Source organism: Hipposideros armiger, unplaced genomic scaffold, assembly GCF_001890085.2.
Source record: "Hipposideros armiger isolate ML-2016 unplaced genomic scaffold, ASM189008v1 scaffold_87, whole genome shotgun sequence".
Classification (NCBI taxonomy): Eukaryota; Metazoa; Chordata; class Mammalia; order Chiroptera; family Hipposideridae; genus Hipposideros; species Hipposideros armiger.
The window spans coordinates 3,727,517-3,733,245 of record NW_017731437.1 but is presented as its reverse complement, the minus strand read 5'-3'; the positions used below and the strand labels follow the sequence as shown (position 1 = coordinate 3,733,245).

Here is a 5,729-nt window from a genome sequence, read left to right as displayed (position 1 = left end):
TGGCTGAGTACCTACCGCCTGCCATGCCGTGCTGGGTGCTGGGAGCACAGTACTGAGCAAAGACCAACATGGGTCCGCCCTCACGGGACGACGCTTAGCCTTGCTCCCATGCTGCTGCTGCTGATTCGGGCAGGTTCTCCGCCTCCCCTCCCCCTCCCCTCTTCCTCCCTCCCTCCTTTGGTCCTGTCTTCTCTGTCATTGCTCCCCCCTCCCCCACCGCCCATCCTGAACCAACACCTCTGTGCAGCTCCTCAGGACAGAGCGAGCGCTGTGGGGGCGGACAACGGGGGCCCTCGAGACAAGGGAGGGCCCACTGCGCAGTCCCTCGCAGAGCTGGAGGCTGCGTAACTGCTGGGCAGGAGGGCTGGGGTTTGAGGGTGTCCCGAGGGGCCTTGTTACCCACAGAGGTCTGCTTTGGCATGAGCCTCTGCGGGGGCCTGTGCCCGTTTGTGTGTTGGCTTATTTTATTTTACTTTTTTGCAGAAGACACTTTTTAGGAGTCCAGGTGTTTATTTGTCCACCTTCTTTCCCCAGTGGCAAGAGTCTGACAGGAGGTCTCCTGGTGCGGGAGCACCCAGGCTGCCCCAGCTTCCCGCCTCCCTGGGAGCAGGGCTGGGAGCTGGGCTGGCTCAGCCGCCATGGGCTGGAGCGGCCTGACTGGGCCACGGGCCAGGGGGACTGACTGACGGCAGAGCCGGCGGGGTGGGAACGGGCTCCTTTCTGTCCCCTCTGAGGCCCCTCCCACCCGACCCTTGCCCGTGCCCCTGGCTGGACCTCTCGGGCATTCTCCATCGCCAGGCCTCCTTCCAGTGCCGCCACCCCTGTCCAGCCTTCCCAGGAAACTTATGCTTCCGTGCCCCCCCAAATTAATTTGAGGGCCCCCACCACTAAAGTGAGTGAGGAGGCCCCGGAGCTTGAAGGTCAACAGTTGGAGGCTCCCTTCCTGCCTCCTGTGAGGGGCTGTGTGCTCATCGGGGCTGGAATGTGGGGTGCTGGCTCTGTGCTCAGTGCAAGGGGGGGCACGATATATGATTTGGAGAGTGAGGAAGAAGGGGCTCCCTCCCTGCATCTGACCCCTTTGCTGCAGGCTGCGACCTTGACCGACCTTGACCTTGGGCCTCCTGGTGCCTGACCTTCATGTGCCTCTGCCTCTCCTCCATCCAGAGCCAGAGCCGGAGCAGGCTCCTCTCCTGCCCCTGTCCCTTAGGCTGGGGGGCTGCGTGCCTGGGGGGCTGAGCCCCTGCTCTCTGCTCTTCTTTTTCTCTGCCCCCTCCCACCCCTCATGGTGGAGCCAACCTTGGGGGCCTTGAGAGGAGTTTCGTGGTGACTTCATCGTTCACCCTTCTCCTCCCACTCCAGTCCCTCCCCCTGCGCTCTGGAAACCCCTGCAGTGGGTGTAGGGGCGGGCACGGGGCACGGTGCGGGGCCACCGACTGGTTCTGCGCTGTGGGTGATGGATGGTGTGTCCTACTGCCGAGTAAGGAAAAATGTGCCGTTGCAATCGGGGACAAGCTGTTAAATAATCTCCCATTCTGCTCCGGTGGAGGAAAACAAAATGAAGCTCGGCCGATCGATGGGGCTGAGCGGGCGGCCAGGAGGGGGTGCAGGGCTAGGAACCCCCACCCCAGTCAAGGTCTCGGGGCCCCCGACAGCCCCACGTCCCCGCCTGTAAGCACATGCTGCAGACAGGTGACGCATGGCTAGCAAAGTGAAATGACCTCTCTGGACAAGCGTGGCTTCAGAGGGGCGGCTGCAGAGTTGGGGTGCCTGGGGCGCCCAGCTCAGCCTGTGGGCGGGGGGATGCGAAGGCGTTCGCTCTGGAGAATGTGGCCCCGTTTCAGGAACCGCACGTAATGCTGAGTGTGCCGGGATGGGAGGCGTTCGGGCATCCCTTGGATTCCTGTACTGCCGTCTCCCCTCCCTGTCCTTGTTCTCTTTCCTTTGTCACTTTCCTTCCTGGGTTTCGGTACCAGGGGCGCTGGACTGGGTGCCTGGCTGGGCACCACCCACATCTGCATGTCCCTCCTGTTCCAGCAGGTCTGGTGCAGTGAATTCCAGCCCTTACCCTTTGTCCCGGCTCCTGAGGACCAGGCATTTAGTTCTAAAGGCCTTCTGCCCCAGCAGCTTGGGTCAGCCTCTGGAGCACTCCCACGTCGGCCCCTCCAGCTCCGACCCACGGCCCCTGCACCGGCCCCTCTTCCGGCCACCTCTCATTGTATTTAGCCCGGTGCTCTAGGACAGTCAGGTCACACACTTGCTTTTCCCACTGAAAAGTGGCCTCTTGGAGCTCAAGGCCATGTCCACGCTCTCAGACTTCCAGCTCCTGGTCACTGACAGGGCAGTAGCGCCTTGGCATTTTTCTGTGGTCAGTGATGCTCTTTCAGGTTGGCTCTGCCATTTGGGATGTGGGTGGTGCTGTCTTAAGTAACTGGATTTTAGGAAAAGAAACAAAGCGCTATTTTTTTCTTTTTCTTTTTTTAAAGCTCTGTTGTGAGATTTTTGGGGACATGCCAATGGTAGCCTTTCCACTGGTCGGGGGTGGGCACAGCTCAGGCGCTCCCTGGCCAACCTGAGCTTACCCTCTGCCCCAAAGCCTGTGTCCCCGGGCTGATCAGCGGACCTAAGTGTCTTTGTGTCTCATCTGCCTGATGGCACATACACTGGGTTAGAGTAAATTAAGAGGAGAAAAAACTTCCAAAACCCAGGGGCTTCCTCCTACCCCCTACAAAACCCAACCAGCCATGGCTACCCCAACAAACAAGCAGCCAGCCCCCTCTGTTTCCTGGGAATTCCTACTCTAGTGATAATGGGACACTGTTCTAAATAAACGAAAAGTGTGAATGCAGGAGAGTGAAAGGGGGGGGGGTCCGTTCGTCCATTCATTCGTTCCTTCATTCATTCCCTGGGCAAATGCTGGGTGAGCTCCAGCTAGCGTCAGGTGTGACCGGCACTGGGGCTAGAGTCGAATAGTGACACAAACAGATACAGGTGCCTGCCGTCAGGGCGCTGCGTGGGCGGAGGGGCTAAGATAACAGGAAATAAGTGTGTCTGTGTGATAGCAGCTGGGCCAACTCCTGGGCACGTTCAAGCAGAAAAGGGGAGGGGATGCCAAGGGCACGGGGTTATTTCTGATGGGCCGTTCTGCTCCCGGTGGCCTCACTGGAAAGGTCCCCTATAACAGGGTTCCTAGGGAGGGAGGGGCGGGCCACCACCTTGGGAGGGGCCGTTCTGTAGGAAACGGCCTTCCGTGCTACAGTAGCAGGTGCAAAGGCGGGGAAAGGGAGGGAGGCCTGGGTGGCTGAGGGGTGGGGGCCTCGCAGGAGGAGGTGAAAGTGCCCGGCAGGCGACCAGAACGCCAAGGGTCCTGTGGACAGCCGTGATTTACCACAAAGCTGTGAACCCACGGGACCCACACAAGACCCTGCATCACATTTTTGCATTTATCACGTTGTTGTATTTTCTTAGAGGCCCCCCAAATCCTACCAGCTGCGGGGTCCCAAATCCTGGCTTCACCTGGCTTGCAGGCCACTGTAGCGACGCCCAGTGAAACAGGACACCACAGGAAGGATGCACCTCCAGAGTGATGTCACCCAGCCAATCGTTTAAAAAGAGAGAAGGGGCTTGTGGGAGCAACGGCAGCAGTGGGTCCTGGATCTAAACTGGGCGAGGCGGGAAGTGAGAACGGGAGGGGGCATGAGACAAGATGGCACAGTGAGTCAAAGAATTGTTGGGGTCGGGGCATCACAGCACGAGAGCTGGCTGCTGGCAGTAGGGTCCTCATGATTTGTTTTCCACAGGCCCCTTTTTCTTTGAAGCTGCCCTCTCTTGTTTATTAACACCAGTGTTTGTTTTATACCCAAAAAGGATGTCTGCTTCAAAGGCAGTTAGCGTTTTTCTTTTCTTTTCCTTCAGGTTGAAGGAAATTCCCTTCTGTCTCTGAGACCCTGAAGCTTTTTGTCGCCGACACTCACCCGTCCCAGCAACCCTCCACCCCACGGAAGTTCCAGCAAGAACCCCAGTGGGGCCTCCCGGCCACAGGAAAGCACACCTCACCTGCCTGCATCAGGTAAGGCTGTGCCGCCCGCCACAGCCGTCCTTGGAGTTTGCATTTGTGTTGGAGAAACATTTTACTGCGGAGGTTTGTTTTATGCCGGGGACTTGCAGGGTGTCCTGCTTGTGTTGGTTTGCAGACCACGGTGTCTTTTGTGGCTCCAGGGAGTAGGACGGGAGAATCGGACCCTGCGGAATTCACTGGGTGGAATTTTGTCAGGATTGGCTATGCTGTGTGCCCTGGAATCTGTCAGTCTGGCTGCGGAAGAGCTAAGCTTGGAAAGGAGGGTGCACAGGGCGTAGTGTCCACTGTCTGGAGCCAGCACGAAATGCCGGAGAGGCCAGTGTGCGGCCTGGCCCTCCCTGCAAGGTGGGCTCAGGTTTCCCTGAGGCCCAGTGAATGGCTCTGAGGCCTGCAGCTGGCTCAGAGGGGACCCGGTGCTCGCCCCGTCCCCACCTCGTCTGGGTAGGATGCACTTCCTCTCTGGCACTCGCCACCCTGAGTTAGTGGCAGACACCCCAGGCTAAGGGCCCACCTGCCTGAGACTGCCCCATGTCAGATGCCAGCCACAAGCCTCAGGGGCACTTGCACTTCTGACTGACTGGTTATAAACTCGAGGGTTCCCATGACCCCCTCATTTTCGATAATTTGCTAGAATGACTTGTAGTATTCAAGAAAGCACTGCACTTAGGATTATGGTTTAATATAAAGGATGCATGCAGGATGTGGTCTGGAAGGGCCCCGTTTGTGCAGCTTCCGTGCCTCTCCCTGTAGCTTTAGGACAGGTCACCGTCCCAGCACATCCGCGTGTCCAGCAGCCACAAAGCTCCAGACGTTTCTTGGGGTCTTCTTATGGCATGGGCTATGTGATTGCACTCAGTCCCCAGCCCCCTCCCGCCCCCCTGAGGTGGGCGGTGAAGGTTCCGACCCTCTAGTCCTGCACTACCCCTGCCTTGGAACCATTTGAGGGTCCACCTGAGCCACCTGGTCAACACAGCGTCAGGTGTGATCAAGGGGACTCGTTGTGAATGACAGAAGAAGCCCAGAGGTTTGAGAGGCGACCTCCCAGGGCCCAGGGGCAGCAACCAGACAAATTCTTTCATCCCCGCTGTGAAGTCCAGTGCCGTCCGCTCCCTGCGGAGAACGCACAGGGCTGGGGGGTCCCTGTCACCCACGGCACGGCGGGAGAGACTGGAACCTGATGACTGCGGCCAGCTTGTGTGTTGGCCCCTTTCCGGCTGAGCAAATGATGCCAACAGGAGTTCTGGGCAGAGAGAGGACACAGGCTGGTCTCTCCTCTGAAAAGATGCCCATCAGAATCCGTGGGGCCAGCCTGCACCCGGCACTGTGCTTCTCGGCTTCTTTTCATTTGATGACGGAAGCGGGGTCTCATCCCTGCTTCGGGGCGTCCAGGGGTTCTCTTCTTGCCATGGGCTTAAGGGACCACTGAATGGTCTGCTGTCAATCATGCAACCACACATCCGAGGTGGGAGCCGTGGTGTGGGGGCTGGGGACGCAGCGGAGACCAAGCCCAGGCCCTGCCCTCGGGGTGTTTCTGCTCTCGGGGGGTGCGGAGGATACACGAGGGCACGCAGACTCATGTCGGGTGACAAGGCCATGCAGAAAAATGGCGTGGGCAGAGGCGATGCAGCAGGTGGTGCTGGCTGGTCACGCGGGC

At 59.0% G+C, this 5,729-nt stretch overlaps 1 protein-coding gene across 2 annotated transcripts in view; it reads left to right on the top strand.

Moving 5' to 3' along the window:
• The first annotated feature begins 3,912 nt into the window (after window positions 1–3,912).
• RBFOX3 (RNA binding fox-1 homolog 3) overlaps window positions 3,913–5,729 on the top strand; it is a 315,974-nt gene continuing 314,157 nt past the window's right edge. For both annotated transcript variants that reach the window (XM_019644312.1, XM_019644310.1), the window contains exon 1: window positions 3,913–4,066. The gene's annotated coding sequence lies outside the window, so the exon portion shown is untranslated. The remainder of the gene's footprint in view (window positions 4,067–5,729) is intronic.